This window comes from Apteryx mantelli, chromosome 2 (assembly GCF_036417845.1).
Source record: "Apteryx mantelli isolate bAptMan1 chromosome 2, bAptMan1.hap1, whole genome shotgun sequence".
Lineage (NCBI taxonomy): Eukaryota > Metazoa > Chordata > Aves > Apterygiformes > Apterygidae > Apteryx > Apteryx mantelli.
In genome coordinates, this window is record NC_089979.1 from 161,672,748 (window position 1) to 161,689,504 (window position 16,757).

General features: G+C 40.8%; 1 protein-coding gene across 1 annotated transcript in view; it reads right to left on the reverse strand.

Moving 5' to 3' along the window:
- DPP6 (dipeptidyl peptidase like 6) overlaps positions 1-16,757 on the reverse strand; it is a 438,719-nt gene that overhangs the window by 357,024 nt on the left and 64,938 nt on the right. The window lies entirely within an intron of this gene.

Here is a 16,757-nt window from a genome sequence, read left to right on the forward strand (position 1 = left end):
TTTGAGCATACTCTCTTCTCCAAGAGAGCATACTTCTTTATTCTAAAAACAGGTAGTTTTTTTCTAAGTTTGTTATGTATGATGAGTTTTTCTTTCCCATTTGTTGCCTGAGGTTCTCCATTACAGCTATCTCTTTCTTGTATATGACTGATGTATGAGTTAGATACATGTTGTATTTGATTTTGTATCTACTGTTGGAATATATACTCATCCATCCCACATCAACTAGCTTGCTGGTATATGCATATAACGGATAGCTCCATACTGTCAGTTACTTATATATTTCACCCAGTAAAGACTAATTCTTTAAATTAGTTTACACAAAAATAGATCATTGCAGATATCTGATAATTCTTTAAATTTTTATCTGAGGCAATGATGTAAGAGCTCATTAGACATGCTAAACCACCATTTACTGGTTATACATCTTAAATATTAGCTATAGTCCCTGTGACTATTTTCCTCCCTTGCAGTGAAGTTGTTACAAAGCCTTTCCAATATTACTTGTTAGGCCTACACAGGAGGAGGAAGCTATGGGATCTACTTTTATTTTGTTGGTCGGCTTATTCTGTTTTTAAACTAGTACCTTTCCCCTAGGAATTTCTTCCATTGAGATTAGGATGCTATGAACTTGGGGGTGTGGGGTGCCTTTGAGCTTGCAGTTACAAAGAACTCTAACTTCACAGGGGGGCCCAACTAAGGTGGTCATTGTTTGCTTTATTTTGCATTAATAATTGCACAAATGTTGTATGATTTTGATGCAAAAATGCACATTCTCACATTTTCTTCAATATCAGAAAAGCAGTCATGTGAACTGATATAAAACTATTCCCTTTTCAATAAGGGCTTAACTCTTGAAAAAGAGGAAAAATAAAGAAGAAGAAGAGGCTGATCAAACTGTGGTATATGGAGAGAAGCATGAAAAAACCCTTCCCAGCAGAAATGAAATAGAATTAATCTTATATCTTAACTGAACAGAGGCAAAAATGCTTCCAGTGTAAGTTCAGTGAAGCTGCAGAAAAAGCTTCCAGTGAGTTTTGCACAAAACATCACTTGATATTTACAGCAGAGCCGGACAAGACATTGCATAGCAGGGAATACACAAACCAGATAATCTAATAGATAATTTCCAATTCCAATGCTTGATGGTTTTGGCAGAGGAAAAAACAATTGTTTCAGTAAATATAATAAATCTCTTACAATATCAAGCAATAATGCAGCAATTACTAAAGGTCATGACTGTAATTAAACAGCATTATTTATTTTATTGCCAGTGTCTCATTTTCTATTAGGTTAGATGATAATCCAGCTGAGCTAACATCCACCCTTACCTTTACAGTTTGGGGGGGTTTATTAAATCTTTCAGAAATTTTATTGCTGGAAATCTGTTAGCTTCTTTTGATCATGTAATCCTTAGAATTTGCACCTTTCCACACAAATATAGCAATGCATAATACAATAATAGTTCTAAAATTTCAAGTTTAAATAAATTTTCAATGCTTGTTTTGTTATATTTGTAGCTATATTCATTCATTTTTTTCAATGTACAGGTACTTTTCTGAATTCTACTTGCCTGTCAAGTTCTCTAAGTCACATTTTGTTAATGAATCTCATATGTTTTTGAAAGTAGAGAGCAAAATCATGAAGGTAATTTCTTCCACCTGAATTCCTTCTTTTTAAATGTCGGGATGGGGAGTGTTTCCTACCTGATGAGGTGTTAAAACTCAGACTTCACTGTATTAGCTTGTTAACTACTACTTCTGACAACCAAGTTTTTGCCACCACTGTTCAGGCTCTTCAATCCCATCTCTCTAGTTCTGGTTTTCTTTCAGGTTCCCTAAGGCTAACTTGCAGATACACAGAGCTTTGTCCTAGTGCTGCAGAGGTAATTTCTGAACATATCACTGCTTAGTGAAATTCATGTCCTTGGCTTCCCACTAAGGGCTGAGGAAGAGAGAAGTCACAGTAAGTTTTCTGTGCAGAGGGCTGCCTCAACTAGCTATGAAAATACTAAGAAAAGGAACATGGAATCAGGAAAAGAGCTTAACTTAAATTAGAAAGTTATGGCCAATGAACAGAACTGCACCCTAAATTCCACTGACTGTCTTGACTAGATCTTCATTGACTGCACTAAGATTTTAGACACTGGGCTTACAATAGCACCCAGAGCTAGATGCCTAAAATTAATTCTTTCACCTGCAGCTGGAAACTACAGCGTGTTCCCTCCCTGGCTGCACAGGTAACCAGGATGTATCTCCATGTCTTCTCTGTTCAAGCCATTTCATTTGAGTCAGATATTTAAAATAATTCTCTGCCTGCCTTCCTCATCATGGAGTAGGAACAGGGACCTGTATCATTCACCTCCCAGGTAAGTGCTTTCGCTAATAGACTATAAGCAAGTAAATTCAAAGATTAAGATACTTTACCTCATTCACATCCATGCCCTGAATCAGGAAGAAAGGGGGTTGCAAGCCCATTGTCTCATGTCTCAAATGGTTACAAACAAAGTGGTTATAAAGGGAAGGAGGGAAAGCTGTTTTTGAGGTGGCATACCTGGGAACGATGAGAAAGGCAGGCAGTTGGGTTCCACAGTCTAGATGGAGTCCATGAGTCCTACAATATGAGATACATAAACCACGTAGCTCCGTACTTCCAAGGCACTCACTATTCTGCTCAAAGGACTTTGTCAGCAGGCTGTTCCTGCATAAGCTGGAAGTTATGACGAACTACATTTTGGACTCTGGAGCTTCTCTCAGTCTTCCCTGCGAATTTAGCCTGGAGCGATTCACAGGTGGAACTGATCCAAAGAAAGGATCAAATACCTGCTCTGAACAAGCAGTTTCTTGTTCAGTTTCACAGTCAGCAGTTTGGGCTCTGAGTGAGCACAGAGATTTCCTACAGACATTATGGATCAAACTCTTCCCAGAATCTCAGTCCTGAGCCAACCTGTTGCTTACAGCATGGCCCTGTGGTCTTTTCCCAAAATAAGTCTCTTAAATCTCTTCTCCTCGCAATCATACTATTGAAAATGTTTTCTGTTTGGTCTCCAACTAACAGCGTATCTTAGGTTTATAATGTCCATGTGTTTAAAAAATATGATTCAGCACACCCAGAGTTGCCAAAACCCTGAATTCTCAGAGAGTTGGCTGCAGGGCTGGAAAGTGAGCAGAGATGATAGAGGAGTGAGCCAAGAAAGAATAAGAGATAAGGAGAGAGATGAAGCTAGAAAGACTGCAGAAAGAAACTCAAACAGTGTGGTCTTGTATTCAGACAAAGCTGGGAATGAAGAGTCTTGGGGTGTTGTTCTCTGGCATAGCCTGCCATGGTGACCTTAGACAATTTCACCATTTATTTTATGAAAAGGGGAAAAATCCAACACTGGCATGGGTTTGGTGTGCCTAAGGCACTTTGAGGTTTTTTTAGTTGAACAGCACCATAGACAGTAAGATTCAGACTACATAGTAGCTGTGAACCATATCCCTTCAGGACCAGACTGAATAATTGCTAACTAACTAGCGCTATGGAGCTAGCAGCATTACACAGATTTTAGTTACATCAAGTATTACGATTATTATTGCTATTAGTATTATTCCAAGCTATAGAAAAAGCTTCACACTTTCAAATGTTTATCTCAGCTAAACTGAATCCTTTGAAGTCTTGTTCCTATTAATACTTCTCAGCTAAACTACATAGACCTTCAAAGACATCCATGAACTCGAGGGAGGGGAGGAAATGACAATGCTGAATTCCCCCTTTCCCTTTCAATATTCACTCTTTGCAATAGATTTAAACAAAATACTGCTGCACGATCTAGGACGGCTCAAGACTTTAAGTTTTGCAGCTTGAAATTCCAGTGCATCTCCCTTATATTTCCTATCTGCATTTCAAATTGTATTTACCAAGTACTTCAAGCTTTTCTTTAGAACAGGTTATTAATCTGACACAGAATTTTGCAATACTTTTGCATTCAAATTCCCGCATAGTTTAGCAGTATGTCTGACCTTGTATCTTTTGCTATTATCCTTCCTTTAGGAGATTTATACAGCATTCCTTCTTTGGAAAGATCATTAATTAGCATGCCAATAGAAAAAATGAAATTGCCTGCCATCTCCTATGTAAATGCTTTCCCATCTGTTCCTTTCTCATATTCTCTGAACACATTCTTCCAAAGGTACCTTTAGTTTTTATACTGCTCTTAGAAAATAGGACATTCTTTGTTGTGCAATTTAAATCTGTTAAATTATGTTGCATTGTGAAATGTGGCTCTATTAAAGTAATATATACTTTCATGCAGTCTCTCAGAATCTAAGCCAAATTCCCATGAAGTTGGTGGCAGTCCTTTCCTTAACACCTTTGGATTCAATTTAAGGTCTGAAGAATCAGGTTTTGATATTTCTGCCTCTAAGGCTGCTACCAATAATACAAATTCTGCAGTCATTAATTAATAACAACTTACAGCAGGATTCCAATGACAGCTCAGTAAATTCTATTTAAGTTTCCATGTAGCCCTGTAACACCCTCCACAGCTACCCTTGCTCTGCTATGTTAAGAGAATCATAGCTTTTTCTTGCTTGGATAAGTGTATACATGGGAGATTAAAGAAAACAATATTAGGGATGTTCAAAACAGGCTTTCAAAGGCAATACTATTTTAGTAAGTATTTCAAAATGAGTGGCGGTAAAAATGTCTATTTTTTTTTCTTTGAATTACTGAATAGTTCAACAGTAAATGATTTAACTCAGAAACCAAAATAGTTTGACTGTGCTGCTAAGGGGGCAATGGAGATTTATCATTCATTTGCCTCCCATCTGAGTTCTTCTGGATTATCCCTTGATATGTGATGGTAAGTTTTCATGGCATGCTGCTTCAGCTCTTAAGAGGAGAGGGCATCAGAAATGCTAGCTGACCTCAGCATTCAGTTTGGAGCAGTAGTGCACTGCTGAAGTGGATCCCACTATCATCCGCACTTGCCATACATTGGTGCAGACTATGAAGTGGGTCTGGCACAATAAATAGGTGGATGAAAGCAGACCACCAAGTCCACTCCAGCTGTGGACTTAATGTGCTCCAACCCCTAAGGAGGGCATAGAGATCCAAACCACTGAGTAAGCCTCACCCTAGGAAGTCCTCCAGCATGTTCTGAGCACTCATGCCCCAACATTATGCTCTTAAATCGCCATGTGAGGCACCAGCCCTCATGGGGCTGTGCAGGCCTACCATAAGCCTAGAAGGACTGGTGAGCCTCTAAATAGGTGTTTCAGTTACTGAGAGGAGAGAAGGATCATTTTTCTGAGAGGTGGGATGAGAAGGGCCCAGGACAAAAGTTCTTGTCTCACTGGGGAGGGAGGCAGAAGGGAAGGTCACCTTGCCAAAAGTGTGTTTCTCTGTCCTAAAGGCCTGGCGGTCAGCTGGTTCAGCGTCCTCTCCACAAGTCTCACCCACCCAAGCTGCAGCAGCAAAAGGAGATCATGATTCCTTTCCTTCATGTTGCCCTCTCCTGGCCATTGCCAAACAAAGCCTCTCTAGAAATACACGTACGCTATCCACGCTGCTTCCTCCTCAATCTGCTGCTTGTCAGATAGATTTTTCTCTTTCAAGAGACTCAGGCCCTGGTCTGTAAGGCTTCCTGAGGGTTGTTGAAACCGCAGTTGCAGGCACACCCCAAGGCACAGGGAAGGCCAAAAAAGACACAGGAAGATGTATTTGGAGTAGCCATGCTTGCCCAAAAGGTATGGGGGATTGAGGGCCAGTGAGGAGTGTGAGTGTAGGGCTGTGTGCAGTTAAACAGATGACACAAGGATTGGGAAACTGTTGCTTTTTATTTATTGTATTTCTTTTGCCCCAGTGCAAAAGTCAGCAACATGGAATAGTATTTCCCCACATCCCATTCAGTCCATCTCTTGTGAGTGTGGCTGTGCCCTTCAGTGATGAAGGCACAGTGTCCTGGACACAGATGTAGCCTGGGTGCCCAGCTGCTTGCGGAGGTTGTTGAGGTGCTGTTCTACAGCTGCTCTAGAAACTAGTTCTTGCTTTTCCAGCCCTGATGAAAAATTCACCTGTCTTAGCAGAGATGGTGCAGGGCATAGCAGACATTAATTAATGTGAAAAGAGTAAGAAACATTTGCATCCACTCTGTCATGTAGTTGATGCCATCTCTCACTCAGATGACTTAAAGCATTTTGCCATTCAATGTGATATATGTTAAGGACATGATTAAACAGAAGATGGGCTCCATTGTTATCCAGACTTATGACCCATTTGCACAGGGAGTATAGAGGTTCTCTGACAATAAAGGTGGGGATGTAAAGATAATCCTGTCCCTGCTTGGAAAGGTGCCAACTTCCTTTCAGAATTTGAGGCTGAAGTCATGAAAAACATGCATCTCTTGAGCCCTCCCAGTAAAACTTCCTGAGAAGTCCATAAATCTACTGCAGCAGTCCACTACAGCCCGCACAACAATTGAGTTTATATAATCATGGACAACCTGGACTGAGCTGGGAGAGAGATCCCTTCAATATCCCCCACAGAGTTTGGGAACTCATGCAGAGTGGATGCCCAGTTAGTCAAGACCATCCTCCAAACCCTCTACTCTCGATAGGACATTCAGGACATGTTGAAGACCCAGGAGGATGGTCTTGGAGAACTTGGTCATGTTTTGCCCACAATGGACTAGTTCACTCCAAACTTTTCAGCCCTCAGTTGGAAGGATGCAGGTGTTGTCTGGTTCCACAGCACAATAGCCACCCTCTTGACTACAAAATAGGCTCCCAGAATTTCATCCAATGACAAAACATTGCCCACAGCTCACAGCAGCTACTATACACCTCCATGTTCAAAACATTTTGCACCTACCTCTTGCCATCCCATGTCACAATGACAATACAGTCCCACCAGCCTGAGATCGTCTCCTGACTCCAAATCTCTATCAAACAGGCAAAGCAGCTGTCCTTCCTCAGACACAAGAATGCCTAGGAGGGCAGGATTTCAGTTTATCTAGGATGTTCTCCCAAAACTGCTGTTGCTGCTGCAGGATTAAACATACCATTTCCTCCCACAATGTGCCTTTGTTTTGTTGATGAGCAAACCTGGAGCTGGGATGAGATTCAAGCAGCAGATGCCGAGGTGTCATCCATAAACAAGTAGGAACAGAATGAAGGGGCAGAAAGAAGGCAGGAATATGATCAGGATATGATAACACTTGTTTCATGTGTGAGGCCTCAGATATGTGAGGACAGCAGGGCAGTGGAAGTGCTATTATCATCTATATGAAGCAGATGAAAGGACAGTGTGGTGCTCCCAAGAGTGGTCTGTTGAGAGACAAGCAGGACAGAAGCAAAGGTGTGTAGGGCAGCTTCCCTCCAGACAGCTTCAAGTCACACGCATAGCAGAGATGTTTGGTCCAGGAGACCAGACTAACTCTACTCTGAAATGTGTATAGTGTAGGATCCTCCACACCAGCTGCTTTTCTCTCCTGATTGCTCCTACTGTGCTGCATTAGCTACTGATGTAGCCACAGCTACAGTCTCTCCAAGGAGGCATACTCTTTGAGAGGAGTGAGGCACCTGAATGACATTCAACACCATGGCACCATTTCTAAAACAAAATGATTTTGATGATTGATTTTCAATCAAAATTTCATATCCAGATATCCTTTAAAAAGCAGACCATTCAGGGGAATGGACATTTTAACTATCTGATTGCTCTTTACTCCCCGCCTGGGAACTGAAACCTTGATTGATCAACTCAGCGTGTTGCAGAAAAGAGTTTTTCCTTTGCAGTGTAGTTGAGTGCTGTACCCTTGCTTTAGATTTCCTCTTTATTTTCAGGTTGAAAACAGTTTCCTGCTCACTTGCGTTCAACAAAGTTTCGTGCCACATTTCTCATGAATTTCCTGGACGTGCAATTTTAAAAAGTAATTAGCCAAATATATTATCAAGTTGTCTTACCCATAAATATCAAATAGTAACGTAAAAGAAACATATGCTGTTGTGGTTCTCCAACTGGGTGCCAGATGGCAATACTAAGATTCAGACAGACTTGGTGTTAGAGTGGGTTGGGAATATACCATTCAAATAACTTTTTCTTTGCTGTAGGAAACAATTTTCAGAAAATCAACACTTTCCATGGAAGATTTCTGCCCACGCATTTCATTTTTTCATATCAGCATTACTGCAAAACAATATTTTGGTTTGTCAAAGTGAGTGCAAATGTTTTCATTTGCATTTACCTACACGCTAGTCCGCGCTCCTCCTGAGCTGCTGGAAAGCTCTACTGGTCACAGCTCACTTGGATGGCAGGCAGCCCTATTTGCATTAGAGACCTGGTTCTTAGGTGTCACAACCTTTGTTATGGTTGACATGAATGTCTAGAGTCACATATCCTTTACACACTGAGGAAGGACCCAGGAACAGAATAGAGCACAAGGCCTCTGAACAGCATCTTCAATAATATATTTGAATGAAATCAATACACCCATTATAATTCACTTAAGCAATCTGGAACAAAACTGGTTTAAGAACATTGAAACATTTCCCTTCAGCCAAACAAAATGCTCTTCCATATCTGATATCTGGAGATATCGGAGATTCTGATTTTCCAAACAGGTGTACATCACTACCAAGAGAATGGGAAGATTTTCCAGTGTTTATAACTTTGGTTGAGACAGTATGCCTTTCTAGAAGATCTGCTCTAGTCAAGCACAAACTGCAGGGTTTGACACAGAGAGAGGTGAAATTTAAAAGTGATTACACGATCTCATGTTTTCTTTTCTGAAAAAAATGGGTACTTTAAAACCCCCCCCACACACACACATATATATATATACACAAATAATGAACTGCAAATAACCTCAAAATCAAACACTCATCATGCCTTTTGTAATGAGGTTTAAATCCTAACTGAGACTATTCCACAGTGATATGTTGCAGGCATAACGACAAGTTTTCCAACCTTTGGTCATAAACCCTACACCTTCTGGCTGGCCAGCTGTACCTGGCTTATTTGACTACTTACTACCACATTATCAGAATCCAAATTTAAGTTCTTAAAATTACTGACAAACTAACAGATTGGAATTGTTTTGCTACTACAGCACTGCGTGATCTCTTCATTTATTAATAACAGTTCAATGATTTTGAGATTCCTACCATTTCAAAGCCTGTTGCAGAATGCACATACTGTTCTGTTTGCCTTTTCCCTGCATAATTTCTGCCTCTCTCACAGGTAAGATCTTCCTAAAAGTGCAAGACCTCCTTCAAGTTTATTTCTAACTTGTCACAAGCTCTGGCTTTTCAGACTGAAGTGGGGAGCTCTGTCAGCTCCATATGCAAACAATGCCACACCAGGCTTCTCCTCTTTCTTATCAACAACATTACAAGACAGGAATTTTCTGCTGCTATTCATTATAATTTTTAGCAGCTTACTTAAAAGCTCAACTTTCCTAGAGGGTTTAACCACTTCCATTTTCTTTTCTCTCCCCCTCAGATACTATGTTTTATTTTGAATAAGAAAGACTGGCACAGAGACTTTGTGAATTCAAAAAAATAACAAAAAAGTGCCTTACATTTTGACTTCAGTGTCTCTTGCCAAAGGCAACACTGAAAACTTCAAGAAAGGAGTTCCTATGCAAGTTCTTAAGAATAACTTTCATTTAATGTTACTTCCCATTTCTTCCTATGAAAGCAAAGAAGAAAAGGGTTTCATTTTACAGTGAGCAAATTGTGTTTTTATAATAGGCTGATCAGAAGATGAGTCTGCATTTCTAGCATAGTTTTGTACTGTTATATCATTGATTTCCCAAAGTTCTTTATTTTGAGATTTGGGAAAGTCTGTCTTATGGCCCTTCCCCTCAGCGCTGGCTACAGCTGTGACACACAGCAGTGGGTCTGCCACCACGTCAGGTGGCTAGGAACACACGTGCTGCATGAAGAGGCACAACCGTGTGGGTGCACCGCTATTTTAGCTACCCCCCATAAATCTCCACCTTCCTTTTCATCCCCGCACACATTAGCATTCACTAGCACTGGACACTGGAATCCTCTATAACATAATGCAGCCTACTTCCAACAGCTTGTTTTCAAAAAACAAAATGATTAGAGAGGGAGTTACTGGCACTTCTGTGTTCCCATATAAATGGAAACCGATTAGTCTGATTTGTAATCTCAGATCATGCAAACAGACTTTCCATAATATCTCAAAAATTACAGCAGTGGCAATCATGATGCCTCCTGTCTCACTGAGAGCCCGTCCGCTTAGCTCTCAGGAAATCCTCAAGTAGCCCTGGAGGCAGAGATCAGATCTGTACTGCTGCTACATTAGAATGAGGATGTTATATTGTGTTTTGTGCCAGCTATTCTAGTTTTTCTCTGAGTTTCTCATGAAGATATAGCAAAGCATCCAAAGATACAAAGATACAAAGTGTATAAAGTGTGGTACAATATCCCCTTTCCTTCATAACTGTTCTTTGGTTTTGCGAAAGTCAGGAGTAAAACTGAGTTCTCCTGCAAATTATTAGATATACATATATAAATAGCATTGTGTAATGTTTAATAAAAAATAAGTAGCATATTTTGTAGCTGATTTAATATTTTATAGGGTTTTTTTCTTCTTTTCTTACTCACCGAGCGTCTGCATTTGGAACAAAAAGTTTGCATTCCCAGACTAGCACAGCATAAGCACAAATTTAACTTTTAGTCAAATATGACTTAAGCACCTAAATACAAGGATGCAAAGGACATTTGGACTGACACCAGAAACTGAACTGAAAAACCTCAGACCTGAAAATTTTGCTTGGGTCAACGGATGCTCTCCATGTATGAGAGCATCCTTCAACAAACTCATGGGGATGGCTTGGCCACAGAGGAGGTCACATTATGATCTCTGACTCATCAGTTACAGCAGCAGGAGGGAAGACAAACAAGATTACCTTCTACATAAAAAGTACAGGGGTGATTTATTTCTCCTTGCTGAATTTCACACTGAAAACTGGTGAGCAAGAGTAGCGACTATCTCCACTTTTATTTGACATGCTTTGGGACATAGTCATAGTAGCCAAGACATCAGTTTTATGCTCCATCTGAAAGCCAGGACAAGCTATAGTTGATATAGGGCCCCAGTCCTCCAAACACTTACGCAGGTGTATAACTGTTGCTGGGAGCAGAGCAAGGCCAATGTGAGGGACCCTCACGGCAGGTACTTAGGGCTGGCTGTAAAATCCAGCATCGTGCAGCGTGATGTCAAGTGCAGACAGCCCAGGCTGATAGCAAGGAGAGCCAGGGCAAATGCTGCAAAGGAAAGGTGCACACCCTTCCCAGGTTGCCAGCGGGTCCTGGGTGCACTGACAGCCTCTGCAACCTCATCCCCACTCCTGTCCTTCGGCTGCTGGGGCTTCAGGCCAGCTTGGACACGGCACAGCCGCAGCCTGGGCACAGGCTGTGGGCACAGGAGGTGCATGAGACGGAGCCAGGAGAAGCCCTGTTGGGGGCTGCCCCTTCACTAGGAGTTGCATTTGTTTGGGCCCTCGCCCTTCCCAGAGCAATGCTGCAGGTAGGGCAGTGTCTGGCCAGTCTGACCTCACTGACCCTCACCTGCTGATCTCACTTTCTGACTTGACCTGTCTCACGACTGGTCTGGCGGTCTGGCCAGTTGGCTGTCCCTGGCTATCGTTCCCAGACCTACGATGCTCGCCTTGACCAGGCGCTGCTAGATTGGCCCTGGCCAGCAACATCCCTGCCAGCCCTGCTGTCCCCCTGGCTCCTGGCTGGCCTTCCCTTGAAGAGCAACCCTGTGCTGGCTGCTCCCCCAAATGCCCCCTCTAACAGGATCCCAAACCAAGCCCTTCTTTAAAACAAGGGGTGCAAGCCCTGAGGATGGAGCTCAGGAATTAACTAGCAGTGTATAAAAATAGCTTCTGTACCTCAAAAGTGCATTTCTAGAATTCTCAAGTGCCTAGCAGTTCAAAAGACAGTTTACATAAATGCTACACAGTAGTATGACATAAAACCACTTACATTTGTTTCTTGCTTTCAAAACTACCTCAGAGACTTTAGAAATTCACCTGCCTACCTCAAATTCAAAGAAAACAATCCAACAGGATTAAATGGTGTATTTAAACTGAAAATTTTGCTTCATTTCCCCTTTCAAAAGAAACAATCAACTCCAGAGGAAGGAGCATGCCAATGTGACATTGTATAGCCTCCTCTTGCCTGCATTTCAAGGACAACTAGAAACAGCTTGGTCCCTCACTGACCTCAATACTCAAAGGCTGAAGAGAACAATCATATAACTGAAAGCAGACCAAACAATTGAACAGCAAAGAACCTAGAAAGTAGAAAATCATACTCTTTTTAATAATGGTTACATGTGAATCAGAAGTCTCTGATACTCACAGTGAGGCTTAAATTCACCTAAGTAGTTTGGCCATTAGATTTCAAGTTCCCTGAGTGGGGAATACTAAAAAGTGTCCAGCATCACCTCAGAGTCCTTGAGTATCCTTCTACCTTACTAGACTCACTGTCCATTTCATTGCAACATTGACCACTGTGCAACTTGGGATGAGGGACTCAATGTCCCCTTGAGTATCATAGAAAAATCTGCTGCTCTTGGTCTGAACTGAGCTCAGGACATATTATTATATTTTCACTTGAGTCAACAGTGTCTGAAAAAAGTAGAAAGAACAAGACAGAACTAGTACGGCCTTGCTTAGTTACTGTATCCTTCAGATGCTCGAGGGCAGAGAATTTTCCTGTTCCTTACATTTTTTAATATGCAAAGATGCTGTTATTTAGAAACCTGATAGTTCTGCAAAAAATCTGCTCATCCAGAAAATGCAATTACTTACAGAAGGGATAATTAATGATCCTTACAATTTTGCCTGCAGCCTTTTCTGAAATTAGAGCCCACGGACTAGGTGTCATTCAAACATCTACCAAGAGACAATCTTTGCCATTAGGAATTTACTAACCAAAAAAAAAAAAAAAAAAAAAATCCATACTGAGGACTAGAGGAAAACAAAAGGACACAGAATGAAGTGACTTCCCAAGGGTAACTGCAGAACACATGCCTCCTGCAGCCCAAACCCTCGTCTAACCGCTGCACACTTTCTTTGTCCCCTACATAAAATAACGCTCTGGATTTTGATCATTTGTTTTACCCTGACATCATTCTAGGTAACTGCTTGGTAAACTCAGAGCCCAATCTGTTCCTGCTGAACATTCCTTAATCGTCACAAAATGTAGTCTTAATGGAATATCTAAAATTATCATTATAAAGAACAGAAAAGAGAGAGAGGAACATGATTCAATGAGGCTAAACTTAAATTTTATCTGAGCTCTTAGAAAGGATTACAGAAAGACAGAACTACTCCTTCTTTCCCAGTTTTACACTTTTAAACTAAACATGCCTTGAAAAGCATCTTGCATTAGTCCTTTTGATTTCCTCACTCACTTACTCTTCAGACTAAAACAAGCTACCAAAAGAGGTGGTGGAAACTTTAGGACACAGCAGAAGGCTGGGTGCCTGTTACCACAGCAATTTAAGGAAGAGAAGTGTCCCCCCCTCTCCAAAAGCCATCCAAGATTACAGCTGCAGAGTCCTCCCTGTTCAGCAGCTTTGATAGCTGCATCCTCACAGTGACAAGTTTGAGAGACAGCTATAATGATGCGGTGTACCCAGCAATGGGATGGCAGTGCCCACTTGCCATAAAAGGGGGGAAAAGATGAAGAAACAGATTTACCAAGGAATAGCAGAGCTGTGACTAATGGACTTTAAGATATCTAAAAGGGTTAAGTCCCACTATGGAGTTAGTAATTCTCAGTCATCTGCAGACATTTTTATAGCTAGAAAAACAGGTTCTAAACAGGTTAAAGTACCCACCGCAACAAAATGAAGCACTGCTTGAAACATGGATAGCTCATTTTCTCTCTTGCACCTTTTACCTTCGCTGGAGTCTAATCAGTATTTAATACCCTACCAAACAGGGCAGGAATAATGCTCTTCTGTCTCATATCCCTAGGCAGAGTTGTGATTAGCAAAGTTTTCAGATTGCTGTCACATTCATTTCATTAACATGAAATAGTATTGCATCTTTCATTTGGAAGTGCTGTTTCTAGCCGCAAGGGCTGTGAAGAAAACCTAAAACGTGTGAGCTAAGCAAAAGCACTGAATTTCTCCTCAGTGTATAGACGGCTGTGAAACAACAGAGGAGCAGGGTGAAGAGCAACAACAGTTCTGGTTTCCTCAACAGATCGTCAACTATGAACTTTAAATAAACCCTGAACTGGAACAAGCACTTCATTAACTGGTTCCTTTTCATCACTTTTTTAACCTGAAAACAGCAAGAATATTTATTATACAGTACCAAAATCTTTATCCTGCTCTTTTGGGCCAAATGCCCTTCTTATTTGCCTTCTGTCAATACTTACAGACTCCACTATGACAACCTCCCACAAAGCTATAATGAACTGTTTATACACATTATCATGCAATGCTGAAAAACAAAACAGGTAAAGAGCATTATGCAGCATTTAGGGTGGGATTTGTCTTGCAGACTGATGCCTAGGCATGGCCATGCAAGCCAGGTCTCTGAGTTCCCACTGGAAACACTGGAGATCTCGTCAATGCAGCTAATGAAGGTTAGAGCACAGTTCAATTGATGAGACACAGGTTTCTATATTAGGGTGATCCATTGATTTAATTGACTACCTCAACTGATGATATGGGAGCTTAGATTGCTGGCTCACATTTAGTTTCCTATGCTTTAGATCCCACCCTTAGGGTTTATTTCAGTTGCCTAAACACAGATGATGGTGCCATCCAACAACGGTATACAACAGGGCTTCAGCTGTCTCCTCAGAAGGGCTTGTTTTTCTGAACATGCACTTTTCTATTCACCCTGTGCGGTGTTTAAATATCCTACAACATTCTTGATGTACTAGTATCAAACTCCTCTGTTTGCTATTTAATTTTTTTAAAGGTTGACCTTTTTCAGTGCTCTTGGAGCCGTAGCGGAACATACTCCACATGGGTGGAGTAAAACCAAGAATTGTCCTTCAGATTTTAAGTCTAGATTTGCTCTGATGCAGAGGCCAGTTCCAGTGGGGTCATTGGCAGGATTCACTGACTGAGGCACCAGAAATTAAGATTTATTGTAATATTATTTTGTGTTGCACTGTTTGTGTATTTGTATACTACATCATACTGTTTGCTTATTGTGTATCTGTATGGTTTTTGTGTGGGTCGTATTATTTAGTACATTAAAGCTCTTTGTAAGTGACTTCCAAACTATGATCTGTAGCATGCAAGTGGTCTGCTGGGCAATAGTACACGGTTTGCAGCAATTTGCGAATGTCAGATAAAAGTTTGTTGATATGGCTTCTCAGAGAGGAAGGCTGTGATCCACAACTTTGGAAACAACTGCTCTTTCTTAATCCTTACAGAAAAGTTCATAAAATTAAATTCCTTGCTATTTTTGCCCAGCACTGAGGAAGAAAATTAGGTTTTCTTAAAGATCTGGATATTTATAAATGCTGCTCTACATCAGAAAAAATAAAGTTATGCAATGTGCATGGAAAATCCATAGAGTAAAAGAACATTGATTGTGCACCTAGACAAAGATAAAAGTTAGATGACTGTCAGGAAAAGTATCTACCCACAAAAAGGTGAATTTATGCTCTGCTTTTTTGTTTTAACCGGATCCTCTAGCCAATGCTCTGATCAGATTTGGTTGTTCTTGAAACATTGGTAGGTAAAAAGCATCTTATCTGCTTGAAATGACATTGCTGTTCTCTGTCTCTCTCCTTTGTCTGGAGATATGCCCAAGAACTGTCACTGTCTCATTTCCCACGATACATGGTCACTTAAACCCCAGTGTCCTGAGGCATATCCTTTACAATAGTATATGGAGTTATTAAAGACTCCTAAATGAAACAGCTTAGTCAATGCTTATGTTTTTGAAAAAAAAAACCCACCTTCTTTTGTTGGGTCTCCCATTGGTTTAACTAGGCTTGTTACTTCTGAAAAACTGACCTTCAGTATCACCCACTGGGGCTCAGAATCAGAGGTTGTTTTAAAAGCGTTAGCCTTGCCACAGAACAAGTGACTCTGTGCCTTCATTTGTTGGCTTAATCAAGGGTTTGAGACAAAGAACACTGATGAACTGAAAGTCTCACCTACTTCCTTCTAATATTACTGGAAAAAAAAGTAAATTGCATCTGGAAAAACTGAAAGAAAATGTAAATTTCCCCAGCAAATACAGGTTGATTTATGTTTACAGTCCTACAGTCAATGGCTGCTACCTATATGTTATTTTCTTCTCATGATCAGTGTCTTATTTCATCTGTGAGACTTCCAATATGAGAAGCTACCACCTGGGTGGAAGCAGGCAGCAAAGTCACACCATTAGTAGTTTGTAGGGTCCAGATTAACTTTAATGTGTTCTTCATTCGTCTGTTAGGAATATAGAAGATGTTGTCATCTCACAAATCAGTAGTTGTATAAAGAAATATCACAAAAACATGCCCCACCTCTAGTAGTGCAAAGAACACAGCTCTCTTTTGGGTTTGTTTCAGAGTCACCATTCTGAAAAGAATCCCAGAGCAAGGTGCTACAGTAGTCAATAAAAGCAAAAATACCAGAATATAGCCATGACTCTGAAAGTAGCACTTTTGCAAACACAAAAGAACAAGATCATGGAGCCCATCAAGAAGAAACGTATTTCTTGAAAGCAGGCAAAGGTATGTTAAATAGTTTTCACTTTCTCA